Consider the following 17,117-nt stretch of genomic DNA (forward strand, 5'->3'; position numbering starts at 1 on the left):
CCAGCCACCTTCCATGGTTTTATTTTATTTTGTTTTTCTCTTTTTTGAGACATTCTCACTCTGTTGCCCAGGCTGGAGTGCAATGGCGCCATCTCGGCTCACTGCAACCTCTGCCTCCCGGGTTCAAGTGATTCTCCTGTCTCAGCCTCCCGAGTAGCTGGGACTACAGGTATGCGCCACCAAGCCTGGCTAATTTTTGTGTTTTTAATACAAAATTTGGCCAGGTCCTGGTTCTTAAAACTCCTCTCCCCATGGGCTTTTCGTATTTCTCTTCTAGTCTTTTTTTTCAAAATAGATGAATTATATAAAGCACATATAACAGTATGGCAAACCTGGAATATGCTCACTACCCAGCTTAAGGAATAACTCATTTCCAAGAAGAATTAAAACCACCTGTGTCCTCTCCTGACCCCCATGCCCCTCCCTCCTTCCCTTCCCATGGGTGAGCTCCCTCCTAAACCCATCAGTTATTCCCATTAGTATTTCACAGTTCCACTACCTGTGCATGGATCCCTTCATAACATGGAGATGTGTCTTTCATGTTTGTAAATTCTACCTAGATGGGCTGGCATGATAGGTATCCTGCTGCACTTTGCTGCTTTTGCTCAACATTTTGTGAGTTTTTTTGTTTGTTTGTTTGTTTGTTTGTTTGGAGACGGAGTCTTGCTCTGTCACCCAGGCTGGAGTGCAGTGGTGCCATCTCGGCTCACTGCAACCTCTGCCGCCGGGGCTCAAGCAATTCTCCTGCCTCAGCCTCCCAAGTAGCTGGGACTACAAGCCAGTGCCACCACATCCAGCTGATTTTTGTATTTTTAGTAGAGATGGGGTGTCACCGTGTTAGCCAGGATAGTCTCAATTCCTGATCTCGTGATCCGCCCACCTCAGCCTCCCAAAGTGCTGGGATTACAGGCGTGAGCCACTGCACCCGGTCAACATTTTATGAGTTTATATGTTGATACATGAACTCTAACTCATATATTTTCACTGCTGTGTAATAGTCCACTGCCATAAGTGCTTAATCCATTCTCAGGTTAATGGACATTTTGATTACTTCTTATCTGTTTTCAGTTGTGGTTTGTTGTTTTTGTTTGTTTGTTTTGAGACAAGGTCTTGCTTTGTCACCCAGACTGAAGTACAGTGGCACAACCACTGCTCACTGCAGCCTTGACCTTCTGGGCTCAAGCCTCCCACCTTAGCCTGTGAGTAGCTGGGATTACAGGTACACATCACCACACCCAGCTAACTTTTTATTTTTTGTAGAGATAGGGTCTTGATTTGTGCCCAGGCTGGTCTTAAACTCCTGGACTCAGGCAATCCTTCTGCCTTGGCCTCCCAAAGTACTGGGATTACAGGTATGAGCCACCACACTGGGCCTTCAATTGCTTTTTAATGCTGCAAGTAATACATGCAAGTATTGTCACTGTAAAATATTCAAATAATACAGCAAATCAAATAGATGATGTTACTTCAGCTCATCTCAGAAGTGCATGCTTCCTGCCCTTATCAGGTATGAACATGTACATGTCTATGCATATGCGTCTGCATCTTTGTAAGCGTCACTCTCCTTGGTGTCCGCACCTCTTCTCTCTCCTGATGCACCTGCCCCTCTAATTCTCCTTCTCGGTCTCTCCCATCCCACCCTCTTGCCATAGCCTACCTAGGTCACCATGTCAGCCTGTTATTGTTGATTTTGCTGGGTTTTCCTGGTCTCCTCTAGCTTCACCAGCCCCAAACACTGAGTTCCTTAAAGCTCCATGGCTTTGCCCCTAGAGTTCCAGCATCTCCAGCATCTCCCATCAAATTGTCCAAACTGACACTCACCCCGAGCCTGCTCCCCTAAGCCTGCTCTCCTTCCTCTTCCTCCTCACAATCCTCCTTCCCTCCAGGTCTCAGATCTACTGATGCCTGATGCCTTCTGCTATGTCATTGACCCCAGCCCTCTTCTCCCCAGTCCCAGCACTGACTTCGAGGCTGACCCAGGTCTTCCCTGGACTACTACAATGACTTCCTCCTAAAAGGCTTCCCTGCCTCCAGCCCCTCCCCATCTCCATTCCCTCCGCCTCATCACCTCTTTGAGGAGAGGAGAGTTTAACAGCCCTTAAGAGAAACAAAAATCCCTAGGGATTTTATCTGCCTGGATAAAATCCAAGCTCCCCAGCATGGCATTCGAGGCCTGAAGGGACTTCCCCATTTCCCAGACAGACTGTACGGCTCTCACTGAACTTAAACCCAGTGAGAACTGTCTTCTTTCAAGCCTCAGTACCTTTTTGTGCTGTTCCCACTGCCTAAACACCCTTCCCTACCATCACTTGGCAAACTGGCATCCACCATTCAAGATCTCCTCTGAGAACTTCTCCTGACTCTCCCCGCAAAATTTCCCCTCGATGCATCCATGCTCTGTACAAAACTCTACTATAACTCCTGAAGACTCATGCTCAGGTTGACCAGAAAACTCCTAAAGTCAAAAACCCCTTTTTGTGAGCCCTGTATGTGCACTCATACAATGTACACTATAACCTGATTTGACACTCAAATACATAGTCGCCATGCTTAAAGCAATGGTACCATTGTGCTTTATCTCCAGTCACATGCCTCTCTCCCCCTGCCCCGTGTAAGCTTTCTGGGACTGTGACACGTCTTATTCTTATTTCCCCATGCTTAGCACAGGCATTTTAATTAGGAGTCAGAGGATGCCTATTTGGGGACGAGATAAGCTCCATCATCCCCTTTGGATTTCTGCCCTAATATTTTATCATCTGTCCCCCAAGTCTGGCTTTATCAAGGCCTGTGCTAGCCCATAAGGCACATCTGTGTGAAATGGGAAAAAGCAGCCCTTCCTTGAATGGTGCAGGTGAAGCCCAAGTGATTGGTTTGGTGAAATGAGCAGGGCTGAATTTCAGCCTCCATGATCTGTCTCAGTCAGGCACCCTTGTGCAGTGCTCAACCTGCACAACTGTATAAGGCATCCCTGTCTACGATGGTTTACTTAACCAAAAAGGTGGCACTCAGGCTATCCCTCTCCTCTGCCCCCTCCCTCCCTCTCTGCCCGTCTCAGATATATACTCACTCCAAATGACATCTCCAATCCACCTCACTTAGAATCTCAAATCTTTCCATTCAACAAACTTTCCATTTTACAAATGAGTCCCAAAGAGAATGAAGTCATGCCTAGCGTCACTCAGAGCTGAAGGCGAAACAAGGAAATCGTGGAGGGAGAAGAGGAGTCTGCAGACAAGTGGAGGGAAAGTACCAAGACATGAAGATTGCACAGCTGCTAAAGGGAAGTTCTTTAAAGGCCCCACATCCAGTGTGAGGCACAGGGCAACTGTGCCCTAAAACTTTCCAACTGTTTCCATCTGCGGGGGCGGAACTGCAGGAACGGGGAGCCAGCTCAGCCAAGACGGCGGAGCCTAGGGTCCCAACTCCAGACCTGGACACTTCCTGAGATCACCTCAGCCCTAAGGACTTAGAGAGTCATTTACTTGCCTTCTCTAGCCATCTCTGCTCCCTGATTGAGTGCTCACACATGAGGCCAGAAAGGGACCGGGGTTCTTCCCTCGCCACCCCAAGACTAACCCCTGCTCTTCTAGACCACAGACAAACTGGGCAGCCTCTCATCCCCCATAGCTGCTGCCCCCAGCTCCATCAGCTCAGGGGTTCTGGTCCGGCCAGGGAAAGCAGGATGGAGGGTCAGTCCCAAAAGGGCAGTTCCATGAGCCCCTCATACCAAGCCCCCGCCAGCCAAGTCCCCAACCTGTGGGTGCTGTCACCATGTGGCTGGCTCCAGAGTCCTCCCTGACATGAGAAACAAACTGTTCTGCAGACGCTGGGGTCTGGAGGCTCCACTTGGTAGACAGAGGACAGTGCATTATAATTACATTTGCAATTAGCTGTTCACTTTTCTCTCGCACTTGCTAACCAAGATCCAGGAAAAAAAAGGTTTATGTTAATCATAAGCTTCTCTTCTCTCACTAACGGGGTCAGACGCTGGTGCCTTGATAGCACACAGGCTCCAGAAGGAATAAGCACTCTGGAGGGAGACTTCTTCAGGGCCACATTTGAGGCCAGGGTCAGGAGAAGACCCCACATGCCCCAACAGAGGGGCTTCACCAGCCTCCCTCAGCCTGGCTCCCTCTGCTTCTGAAATCTACCTTTGAGGTCCTTGTATGCTCAACTTTGTCTAAGAAATAGGCGGGGCACAGTGGTTCACGCCTGTAATCCCAGCACTTTGGGAGGCCAAGGTGGGCGGATCACTTGAGGTCAGGAGTTCAAGACCAGCCTGGCCGACATGGTGAAACCCCATCTCTATCACAAATACAAAAAAATTAGCTGGGCATGGTGGCTCATGTCTGTTATCCCAGCTACTCAGGAAGCTGAGGCAGGAGAATTGCTTGAACCCAGGAGGCGGAGGTTGCAGTGAGCCAAGATGGTGCTACTGCACTCCAGCCTGGGCAGCTGAGCGAGACTCCATCTCAAAAAAAAGAAAAGAAAAGAAATAGAAATAGACCCCTCCACAGGGAACTGCTAGTATCATGAGAGAGACCCAGCTCCTGTCCTTAGGAAACTCTCAACCTGATGATAAAATATAAGGGAATGCCTTAAATGACTTTCCTTCATCTGAGCTTTCCCCTGAAATATTGAGGAATGTTACTGCTTAACTATATTATTAAGAGTAATAATAACTGCTACCATTTATTAAGTGCCTATGATGTGCCAGATGCTGCACGAAGTTCTTTTATGTATTATCTCATTTAACTTCAACAATACTTCGATATGAGGATATGTATTATGATCTCCATCTTACAGATAAGGTGAGTGAAGTTCAGAAAACTTAAATAACTTGCCTAAGTAACAACTAATACCCATGGTAAGGGCCGGGGCCAGAATTGGAACCCAGGGTATTGTTGTTAACACTATGCTATGGTGTGCTTCTACGCTTGACTTAAATCCGACACGTGGACAAACACCCATCATCATGTATGTTGTCTTTCCTCATGGAGTCTAATTGCAAAAAACATGTGCGTGGCTATGAGCTCCATGGAGAAAGGTGATGGAGAAGGAAAGGAGGCAGGGTGAGAGGCCCCCAGGTCCCTGGACCCCTGGGTCAGAGTGCACATTTGATGGTGGTGGAGGAGGTGCTGATGATATGGGTGAGTTCAGGAACTGTGTTGAATCATTTTCAGAACTCTGACCAGGCCAGGCATGGTGGCTCACACCTGTAATCCCAGCACTTTGGGAGGCTGAGGCAGGTGGATAGCTTCAGGCCTGGAATTCGAGACCAGCCTGGACAACATGGCAAAACCTTGTCGCTACTGAAAATACAAAAATTAGCTGGGCAGAGTGGCATATGTCTATAGTCCCAGCTACTCAGGTGGCTGAGGCCGGAGAATCCCTTGAACCCAGGAGGCAGAGATTGCAGTGAGCCGAGATCGCACCACGGCACTCCAGCTTGGGCAACAGAGCAAGACTCAAAACAACAACAACAAAAAAGAACTCTGATCCGCTAGTGGTGAGAATTTCTTTCTGAAACTGGGCAGTACTTTCAGGCCATTCCAGAGACACATGGGGCATAACTGAGGGGCTAGAAATGCCAAGACCAAAGCAGGCTTGGGCCAAACCGCCTGCCACGAATATGGGCAAAGGCATCTGCCCACACAACCTCTGGGAACAGAGGGCAAGGGCTCTGTTTGCTCCATCTACACTGTGGACCTAGAGATCCGCTTTTCCAAACCCTTAGTGTTCTGTCTAGGACAAGTGTCTGAGCACACCCACATTATCAATGAGGTAAAGGGAGTCCTGGGTTCCTCCTTTTCCCCCAAATGCCCCTGCCATGGCACTTTCCACACTGTGGAAATAGCCGCGGTTTCCAGCCCATGCCCTGCCTCCCTCCCAGCCTTCCAGACCTTTGGAGTTTTCTCTGCCTTCTTCCCATCTCCCTCTCCTTTCTGCTCCGTGTGCCCCACCTCATCCCCGTATTAAAACTGTGATAATGCTTGTCTGTTTCTTTTATTCCTCCCTCCCTCCCTCCCTTCCTTCCTCTCTCTCTCTCTTTCTCTCTCTCTCTCTCTTTCTCTTTCGAGATAGGGTCTCACTCTGTCACCCAGGCTACAGTGAGGTGGCACAATTTCTGCTCACTGCAACCTCCACCTCCCAGGTTCAAGTGATCCTCCCTCCACAGCTGGGATTACAGACAGTGAGCCACCGTGCCCAGACCTTTGTTTCTTTCAACTCTGTTCACAGAGTTGCATTTGAAGGTGTTCAGTAAATCCAGAATCAGTGAATGAATGCATGAAAGGAACCTCAAACACTTGGGGGAAGAGTTGTTTTTTCCAAAGTCCTAAGCCATCACAGCGGGAGAGGGCCAAGCACAGGGTGCAAAGTCCCAGCCAAGCACTCCTGGCTACCTTTACCCACCACCCTCCCCGCTACTGGAAGGGCCGCACTACGTGCCCGAGGACACCCAGACCCCCCGCCCCTGGCAGCCCTGCCCCTCCTTTATCTCCTGTCCCTCTATCCAGGGACAGGCCTTTTCAAGTCCAGGACCCAGCTCCAGCCCAACCTGGATCTCGCCACGCCGGCGCGCTGGGAGGGGAAACCAGGTGGTCAGAAGCTTCCACGTGGGGGCGCTGGAGGGGCGCGGGAACGACTGAAGCAGACCTCCCCCAACCCTTCGTACTTGGTCGGTGAAGGAACCCAGATCCTCAACCTGCAGCTGCCCCTGTCCCCAGGGTCCCCACCAGGCAGTCATGACCCCCCACCGAGCCCTCTCCCTTCCGCCTTGCCTCCTGGCCCCCGCCAAGCCCCACTCCTTCGTGTTCGCTCCTCAGTAAAGATGAAGGAGCCCGCGAGTGGCAGATAGGTGTAGGTTCGAATCCCGCCTCTGCCCCTTAGTGGTTGGCGGCCTTCTCCCAGCTCCAGCCTGTAAAATGGGCTCATCACGCACCGACTTTAGCTGGAGGAGGCGTTCAGGAAACGTCAGCTTCCTGCCCGCATCCGCCCTCATCTCGCATTTCCCTCTTCTCCGTTCTCCCTCTGCTTTTTTTCCCCCCCTTTGGTTTTGTTTTAAATCCCTCCCTCCTGCGCCCTTTCTCTTCTCGGCTCCGCAATCTTAGCCAAACCGCAGCGTTTAGCAATCCTGCGCCCACCCGGCGCCCGGGGAGCCTCGCCGCGGCTGCGACCCGCCCCCGGCCCAGCTCCCGCGGGGCGCCACCGCCGCGACGTACCCCGCCACGGGTCGCACGCTGCCACCAGACCGGCTCACCTGGGGGTCGCACCCCGACTTGCGCTCGGCCCTGCCCCAGCCCACCCCAGATCGGCCGGGTCCCTCCTCTGGCGGCAGCGCTGCAGCCCACCCGCCGCCGGGGCCGCGGGGACCGGGAGGAGCTGGACGCACCGGCCAGGGCCGTGCCCGGGTGGCCGAGGGCACCGGGCGGGGCGGCGGGCTCGGCCGCCAGGACTGCCAGCGCCAGCCTGACCGCAGCCCAAGGGCGACGCTGCAAATAGTCGCGGTTTCCAGCCTGTGCCCTGCCTCCCTCCCAGCCTTCCGGACCTTTTGGGTTTTCTCTGCTTTTTTCCCGTCGCCCTCTCCTTTCTGCCCCGTGCCCCCCGCCTCGTCTCTGCTGTGCGCCCACCACATCCTGCCTCATGCAGGACGGCTCCGGCGCTGGTGAGGTCGGGATCACGCAGGATGGCTCTGGCGCTGGTTGAGGTCGGGAGCCGGAGAGGGGGCCAGGAGACCAGCGCTCCTTCGAAGGAATAAAATCATCATCATCGTCATCATCACCACCACAGCAATTAAGTTAGGGTTAACTGCGCGCGTGCTGTGTGCCAGGGACTCTGCTGAACGTTTTACCGGCAGGAATTCATGAAATCTTTACTACACACTACAAGGACCAGCTTCAATTTGCAAATGGAGAAACTGAGGCTCAGACACTCAGTAGAGACTAAGGTCATCCCATCTGCATCGGGAGAATGGAAGGCCATCTCCCCTGTCCAGAGGCCCAGGCTGTGATTCTGCCTGAAGCCCTGTGGGTAAGGCCCCACTGGAAGGTGGGAAGGAGCTGGCTGGGGGGTCCAAGTTAGTTTGCCAATGAATTCTCAGTGTATCCTACAGCAAGCCCGGTCTGCCTCAGTTTCCACACCTGTGAAACCAAGGGGACGAAAAGCAACATTTTGTTTCCTCTAAGGAAGAACCTGTTAATGACAACGGAAAACCCCAAATGGAGTGTGAGGCTTTAGGCGTCCTGCACCTGGGGGTGTTCAGGGAGAGGCTGGGGGACTGCCTCCCTACAGAGTTGAGAGCAACCCACAAGCCAGGACTGGCTGCGTGGGAATTAGGTTAAGCTGGGGAAGCTGCATTTTAGCAAATTCGGGGATTCTGAAGCCTTCCAGTTTAGAACCCACCAAAAAGATTCCTGAAAGTGGGTTGGAGTAGAGGGGGAGTCCTCCCTCAAACACTCCATACTTACTGTTATTCATCTCTCACTTGGCTGGCCTGGATTCAGGGTGAGTGCAGGTTTATTAAGGACCTACTGTATGCCAAGCACACATCTATCACAGCCCTACTCTCAGAGAGCTGGTGGCATAGTCAACAACCACATAGCTGACTAGCAGAGATGCCCTCAGCCCAGCTGTCCCTTTTGGGAGAACTGGAGCCAAGCTGCTGCTTCCAGGGGTGAACACCCTGAGCAGCGCCAGAGCCATCAGTGAGCAGAGCTGGGGTTGCCTTCACCTCCACTGGCCCCCTCCGCAGCCAGCCTTGGGCAGGACACAACCTGCACAACCTCGCACAGCGGCCTGTGGGAAGCCATAGAGATCCAAGTGGGAGATGTTGGCAAAAGGAGCCAATTAGTTCTTGCTGGAGACAGGAATAGAGAGAGAAGAATTCTATGTAAGAGGTGAATATTAAGCTGGATGTTTAAGAATGAATGGGAGTTCACCAGGGGGAAAGGGAGGTCCAGTAGAGGCAACAGCCTGTCCTGGGACAGGGGTAGTGGTTCACTGGGAAGGAGGACGTGCCTTTCCCTTGCTCCCACCGCTATGCTGGCACATGTCAAACCAAACGTAGCTTATCTGCCAACCAGAGGTCTCCGTGCCTGAACTGTGAGATGCTATAGGATCAGTGTCTTACTCATCTTCTACAGCCCACCGCCTCACCCAATGCCGATAACAGTAACAGTAATAATGGTCAAGCCGGGTGCTCATGCCTGTAATCCCAGCACTTTGGGAGGCCAAGGCAGGCAGATCACTTGAGGTCGTGAGTTCAAGACCAGTCTGACCAATATGATGAAACCCTGTCTCTACTAAAATACAAAAATTAACCGGGCGTGGTGGCGGGGCCTGTAATCCCAGCTACTCAGGGGCTGAGGCAGGAGGACTGCTTGAACCCAGGAGGCAGAGGCTGCAGTGAGCCGAGATCGCACCACTCCACTCCAGTCTGGGCAACAGAGCCACACTCCATCTCAAAAAAAAAAAAAAAAAGGCAGCTGACATTGTCTTCTCCGCATAGCTGTTACAGAGGTCTCCAGAGCCTCCTCTCTCCTGTGCAAAATGGCAGCTCTTAAGGAAAAGCTCACTGCACCAGTTACGGAAGAAGAGGCAACAGTCCCAAACAATAAGATCACTGTAGTGGGTGCTGGACAAGCTGGTATGGCGTGTGCTATCAGCATTCTGGGAAAGTCTCTGGCTGATGAACTTGCTCTTGTGGATGTTTTGGAAGATAAGCTTAAAGGAGAAATAATGGATCTGCAGCATGGGAGCTTATTTCTTCAGACGCTAAAATTGTGGCAGATAAAGATTATTCTGTGACTGCCAATTCTAAGACTGTAGTGGTAACTGCAGGAGTCCGTCAGCAAGAAGGGGAGACTCGGCTCAATCTGGTGCAGAGAAATGTTAATGTCTTCAAATTTATTATTCCTCAGATCAAGTACAGTCCTGATTGCATCATAATTGTGGTTTCCAACCCAGTGGACATTCTTACATATGTTACCTGGAAACTAAGTGGATTACCCAAACACTGCGTGATTGGAAGTGGATGTAATCTGGATTCTGCTAGATTTCGCTACCTTGTGGCTGAAAAACTTGGCATTCATCCCAGCAGCTGCCATGGATGGATTTTGGGGGAACATGGCGACTCAAGTGTGGCTGTGTGGAGTGGCATGAATGTGGCAGGTGTTTCTCTCCAGGAATTGAATCCAGAAATGGGGACTGACATTGATAGTGAAAATTGGAAGGAAGTGCATAAGATGGTGGTTGAAAGTGCCTATGAAGTCATCAAGCTAAAAGGATATACCAATTGGGCTACTGGATTAAGTGTGGCTGATCTTATTGAATCCATGTTGAAAAATCTATCCAGGATTCATCCCATGTCAACAATGGTAAAGGGGATGTATGGCATCGAGAATGAAGTCTTCCTGAGCCTTCCGTGTATCCTCAATGCCCGAGGATTAACCAGCGTTATCAACCAGAAGCTAAAGGATGATGAAGTTGCTCAGCTCAAGAAAAGTGCAGATACCCTGTGGGACATCAAGAAGGACCAAAAAGACCTGTGACTACTGGGCTCTAGGCTGTAGAAATTTAAAAACTACAATGTTATTAACTCTGAGCCTTTAGTTTTCATCCGTGTACATGGATCGCAGTTTGCTTTGATCTTCTTCAATATGTGAATTTGGGCCCACAGAATCAAAGCCTATGCTTGGTTTAATGCTTGCAGTATGAGCTCTTGAACAAATAAAATTAACTATTGTAGTGTGAAAAAAAAAAAAAAAGGTCAGCAGGTGGTAAATATTGACCATCACGCATTGTGCTAAGTGCTCCAGGGCATTCTCTCATTTCATCCTCAAACTTTGGAAACAAGTGCTATTATTAATCCTGTTTTACAGACAAGGATTCTCGAGAAGAGTTAAGTAATGTGCCTAAGGTCACACAGCTATTTGGAATCCAGGCCTCTGTGACCACAGAGCCCTTGTTCTAGACCAATGAGTGGATAGATGGATGAATGGATCTGGGTGGACAGGCGAGAGGGAAGAACTAAATGAAGGACCATGAACTCCACGCTAGGGAGCTTGAGTTCACTTGAGGGCAGTGGGGAGACACTGGAAGGTGGTGAGCAGGAGAGGCAAGTCAGTTTAGGGATTTAGAGAGATCACTTTGACAACAGGGGAAAGATCATTTAGAGCCAATGACGCTTGAAACCTGCGGCCATTTTTCTGGCAAATCCCAATTCCCATTTGTGAGGAGCCTCATTTCTTTAAGCACTGTTATTTCTCTTAGAGCAAGACATGTGTTCTTATGCACACACAGGGACTATTGATGGAGGAGAGTGCTGGAGAGGAGGGGGCTCAAAGACAGGAAGGGACAGAAAGGGGACACTGCTAATTTCCAGGGAGAGGCTTCTCTGCACAGGGGAGCAGAGCACTAGGAAGAGAGAAGGCATATGGCCCCCTCCCTTTATTCCTAAGATGAGAAGGTCCCCTCAGGGTTTCCAGCCTGGAAGCTGCAAGCTCCAGGTCCCACACACTGCCCCACTGTGCACCTGCCACCAGGGAAACAGCCATAGGCGAGGCAGGTGTTGCATCAGAATGTTAAGCCCTGGAATCAAATGTTAGGCGGTGGCAGTGAAGAGGTCTGATCCCTCCTCCTGAGCAGCTCCTTAATATCATTGGCCTGTCCAGCCAGGGAGGGAGGGGAGTCACAGAAACTGGCCTGGGGGTCAGTTAAGCTGAAGGAAAGAAGCAGGAACAGCTGGAAGGACCAGAAAACAGGGGAAGTTTCCCCTATCTACACTCAAGGAGCCAAAGAGCGAACCAAAGCCTGCAAGAGGCTTCTTCAGGCTGAGAGGGACTCCCAGAGCGTTCCGGGACAGTGCAGGCTCACCATGCTGCCTTGCCTCGCCCTGCTTCTCCTGATGGAGCTGTCCGTGTGCACTGTGGCAGGTGATGGTGAAGTGGAACTCAGCCCCAAAGCAGAGACCTGGATAACTGTGGCCTTGGAGGTACCTTTGGGAAGAGGCTCTGACCAGGGCAGGGGATAATCGGCAGCAGAGAGGCAGATCCCCTGCATGGCTGCTGGGAGGGCAGGTAGCCTGCAAGGCAGGTTGTCTCTCTACCATGGGTAGATTCAAGGCTATGAGCCCTGGCCTGGCAGACCTCCGAAGTGTGTGTGTGTGTGTGTGTACGTGTAAGAAACTGGCACTGTCTGAAATGCTTTATATTAACTCAATCCTCCCATCAACCTCATGGGGAAGGTATCGATACACGACCACCCCCACTTCACAGATAAGGAAACTGAGGCACAGAGAAGTCAAGTATTTTGTCCAAGGTTGCACAGCTTCAAAAGCACAACTACACACTTTGCCCAAGGTCTGATTCTGTGTATCTGTGCATCTGAGGAGCTTTTCCAGAATTTTCTTTCAAGGGGGTCAACTTAAACAGGACCACTATTTGGTCTCACATGTAGAAATGACCCCGCATCTGCCCCCAACTCCTACCTGACAATCTGATTGGGGAGACAAAGATTCTGACCTCAGGGGTTCCCTAATCAGACAAGAAACAGGGACCAACAAGCCAGAGACAAAGATGGGTTAATAAGAGGCCAGCGCTCAGGGAAGACTTCCGGGGGGCAGACAGGACAGAGCTGGGCCTGGCTCCTCCCATTCCCAGGATGGTAAGGACACTGGGGTAGCCTTGGCTTGTGGTCCTGGACTATGGTGAGGTCCTTGGAAGCGCGTAGAAATGGGGCCACAGGAAGAGCCACCGCATGGACAGTCCTGCATGGTGGGTTTCCTTTCTGGTTTGTCTGAATCTGGAAGAGTGTGCAGTGAGAAGGCAGCAGGGCTAGGAGTGTCTCCACTGACGCCTGCTGCTTTCCAGACATCAGTTTCCTCACCTGCAAAACGGAAGAGGGAAGTGACCCCCCAAAGCTTTTCTCCAGCTTTGCCATGCTTTATAGAGTCAGTGCCAAACATCGGGGTACCTGGTCTAGAGACAGAAGCCTTGCTGGGTGATGCGGCCTCATCTATGCAGCCCCATGAGAAACATTAAAAACTTCAACTAGCACTGCTGGACTGCTTCCCAAAAGCACCTCATCCTGCAGCTGGGTCTAATCCTTATTCTCCTTTCACTCTCCTTTAATATCACAACCCTCTGCTTCCCAAAATAAAGGACTTGGAATATGGGAGGAGAGACTGGGTTAGAAGTCAGGAAGAACTTACAAACACTGTGGGATGCTAAGCATAATTTAAGTGATGGCTGGCTGTGGAGTCTCATGCCTGTAATCCCAGCACTTTGGGAGGCTGAGGCAGGAGGACTGCTGGAGGCCAGGAGTTCAAGATCAGCCTGGGCAACACAGAAAGACCCCATCTCTACAAAACATAAACAAAATTGGCCAGGCACGGTGATGCACGTCTGTGGCCCCAGCTACTCAAAAGACTGAGGATCACTGGAGCCCAGGAAGTTGAGGCTGCAGTGAGTCGTGCTTGTGCCTCTCCACTCCAACCTGGGCAACAGAGCAAGACCCTGCCTCAAAAAAAAAAAAAAAAAAAGGGTGACAAGAATGGGGCACGATCGCATCACTTACCTCCCTTGCTCTCGGGGCTCCCCCAACCTGTAATCATCCCTGGAGTTGGGGATTTGGGTTAAATGGATATGGAGGGCTCTGGGTGGGGGTAGGAGTCCTTTCAGAGTGAATGGGAACCAATGTCTCCGAATGCTCCCCGCCAGGCACAGAAACCCAGTGGGGGAGAAAGGTCAGTCCTATGGAATTCATAAGTGACCATTCTCTCCAGCTTGCACCTGAAGGCTGCCTCTTACCAAGGCAAGGTGGTTTTCAGAAATGGGTCCAAATCTCCAAAGAGACTTTTCCAGTTATTGGCCAGGCTGGGCAACTCCAGCTCAAGATAGCTGCCCCAGCCACTGATGTCATGGTGGGATGTGAGGGAAGCAGATGGGAAGTGAGTGAATTAGTCCAAGGCTTAGAAAACAATCCGTTCCTGATCCTGAAAGGTACGACAACACAAGTTGTGAGAGGCAAGAGGGTTTATATTGTCCCTAGCCAGGTCCCTGCTGGTTCCAGGAGCTCCAGCGCTACCCCTAGGGAAACTGGGGATGGAAGAAAGAGCCTCTGATGCAAGCCCAGCTCCCAGCGTCCTGGCAGACAGCTTGTGTTACTCTAGGGCTCTGTTTGTCTATCTTTAGCTTTCCTGGAAAAGGGGACTCCAGCCTCTTCCCTATTCCCAGACTCTCAGAGAAAGGACTCCTCATTCAGCATTCTGTGTCCCACGTGTGCTGGGATCCTATGTGTGCCAGGCTCAGTGCCAGGAACTGGGGATACAGACATGTGAAGACAGTCTAATGAATGTAACCCACTGTCACTCTCTCAACTAGGAAGCAACTCTCCCTTTCAGCAGAACTGAGCAAGCCCCAGTTCAGAAGTTCAGGTTAAGGTCAGAGAGGGAGAAGGCTTTGGCCAAGGTCACAGAAGCTAATGGAAGAATGAGAATGTCAATCCACAGTTCTTGGTTCAGGATGCCTGCCCCATCAGCTCAAGGATTAAAATGTCTTTGCCCAGCGTAACAGCCTCCACCCCCAGACCACATGCCATTTCCTTCCAGGAGGCCCAGGCTCTAAGGCAAGGGAAATCTGGGGCAATGGGGGAAGTGCCTGGGGAAGAGAGGTAAGTGGGTGTTAGAGTGGGGATAAGGAGGGAAGCAGTCCTGCCTTGCCTCCTGGGGACCCATCATAAGTTCACTGGCTGCCCTCTCCTCATCTATGCTGGAGACACTTCCCAAGATAGAGCAGAACCAGTACTGTGAAGTGAGACCTTGAATCTTGGCTCGGCCTCTTTCTGTGTGACCTTGGACAAGTCACTTAACCTCCTTACATCTCAGTTTCTCCATCTGTAAAATGCAGAAGACCTCTGATCCAGCCAAGGAGAAAAAAAGGTAAGTATTGCCCAAACCTGCCCTCAACATGCCCCTGGGGAGGGCTGAGTTGTCCTCAGCACAAACAAACCAGGTGGGTGAGGGGAGATGCTCTGGCCAGAGGCAGGCCAGGCTGGCATTGCTGTGCAGAGGTGGGGCCAGTATGGTTTGTCCATGCTAGGCTTTCTGGTTGTTTCCTAGAGGGGTGGTCCTAAGGAGTGGCTGCAGGGATAGGAACAGACAATGATGGATCTAGTTCTACCAGCGTTTCAAAATTACTTTAGGTCTAAAGCCTGGAATTAGAGGGGGAAAAAAAAAAGTCAACCACTAGAGATAAGAAGTGCTTAAATCTTCAAACCCTGGCACCCAGATGATCTTAAAAGTGTGTATCTGGGCCAGGCAGTGGCTCACGCCTGTAATTACAGCACTTTGGGAGGCCAAGGCAGCCAGATCACTTGAGGTCAGGAGTTCGAGATCAGCCTGGCCAACATGGTGACTAAAAATACAAAATACAACTAAAAATGCAAACATTAGCCCGGTGTAGTGGCAGGTGCCTGTGGTCCCAGCTACTTCGGAAGCTGAGGCTGGAGAATCACTTGAACCCAGGAGGCAGAAGTTGCAGTGAGTCGAGTCCAGCCCGGGTGACAGAGGAAGACTGTCTCAAAAAAAAAAAAAAGTACAAATCTGAGAAGCCACTACTCTGCTTAAATCTTTCAGCGAAAAGGGAAAAACAAAATCAAAAGAAAATAAACCAACCGGCCGGGTGGGTGTGGTGGCTCACACCTGTAATCCCAGCATTTTGGGAGGCTGAGGCAGGTGGATCACCTGAGGTCAGGAGTTCGAGACCAGCCTGGCCAACGTGGTGAAACCCTGTCTCTACGAAAAATATAAAAATTAGCTGGGCGTGGTGGCGGGTGCCTGTAATCCCAGCTACTCGGGAGGCTAAGACAGGAGAATTGCTTGAACCCAGGAGGCGGAGGTTGCAGTTAGCCGAGATCTTGCCACTGCATTCCAGCCTGGGCAGCAAGAGCGAGACTCTGTCTCAAAAAACAAAAAAAAAGTAAAGAAACCAACTTGTACCCTCCACTCCCTCAGTGCTCTCAGGACCAAGTCCAGTCCCCTAACACGACTCACTGCATCCTTCAGGCCTGCCTCACTGACCTGACTCCCAGCCCCATCCTAACCAGCTCTCCTTCCCTGACCGCCTGCCCTACACAGACAGAGCTTGTCGCCATTGCCTGGTGTGACCCTGTTCCTGGCATACTGCATTACACTGTCTTGCTGGGTCACATGGCTGGCTGGTGTCCCCAGACTGGAGGTCCCCCAACAGGCAGGCATCAGGTCTGCTGTCGCCTCTGTATCTCCAGTTCCCAGCAGTTTCTGCCTGTTAGAAGCACCACTAGGTGTCTGTGAAGGGAGAGCAGAGGGAGAATGAAGGAGCGGGAGGAAGGAATCAGTGAATGAACCAGTGAATAAATCAATCAGTCCATGGTGTTTCCTCACCTCTCGGGATGCCGGAGAAATGATTGCATCTGCAAGGCCCCAGCCCTGGCCCTGGCCCTGCCATTACCTGGTTCCCAAGACAGTCCATCTCTGCTGCCTCTCTTTTCTCTACCACTTCTCTCTCCCACCGCCAGCGTATCAGGTGGAACACACGTTCCAGGGCCTCCTGGGCAAGAGAAGTCTGTCCACAGAAGGTAGACGAGGGCTGCTGGTGGTTGCAAGGGCATCATGGGAAAATGGCCATACACTTTGCTGCCAGTCTCCAAGGTGGGGGTTGGGCAGCTAGACAGACAGGCTCCCCACAAGCCATCATGGGGAGGCCCCCAGGGGAGGCAGTCGAGTGCAAGGAGGTGGTCTTTTTGATGATCCAAGACTGAAATCGCTTTGGCCCAGAAGCTGCACCCTCCCCACCCATGACACACCCAGGCACACTCTGCCCTGCCCCCACCCCTGCCCCTCAGGGCCAGCTGAAACCATGGGGACTGAAGCCTAGTTTTCCAGACCTTGGAACATCCCCTATTCCCTCACTGTTTGCAAAGCTCTAATCACTGATCGTTATACTAATCATTGATCATTAGAGGGTCACGCCTTTAGTCTTCAGAGATTTTCTGCCTTCAACAACTGTAAGTAAGTGCAGATCACTCTGGGAGGAGTAACACCATAAGCAGTTATCAGCTCACACCTTCTAGCAGAGGCC

General features: G+C 51.3%; 1 pseudogene across 1 annotated transcript; it reads left to right on the forward strand.

Moving 5' to 3' along the window:
- Window positions 1-9,421: 9,421 nt before the first annotated feature.
- LOC700472 (L-lactate dehydrogenase B chain-like) lies at window positions 9,422-11,752 on the forward strand (annotated as a pseudogene). The gene has a single exon (XR_001440388.2). The product of XR_001440388.2 is annotated as an L-lactate dehydrogenase B chain-like (transcript).
- The last annotated feature ends 5,365 nt before the right edge of the window (window positions 11,753-17,117 follow it).

The sequence above is a fragment of the Macaca mulatta genome, chromosome 16, assembly GCF_049350105.2.
Source record: "Macaca mulatta isolate MMU2019108-1 chromosome 16, T2T-MMU8v2.0, whole genome shotgun sequence".
Lineage (NCBI taxonomy): Eukaryota > Metazoa > Chordata > Mammalia > Primates > Cercopithecidae > Macaca > Macaca mulatta.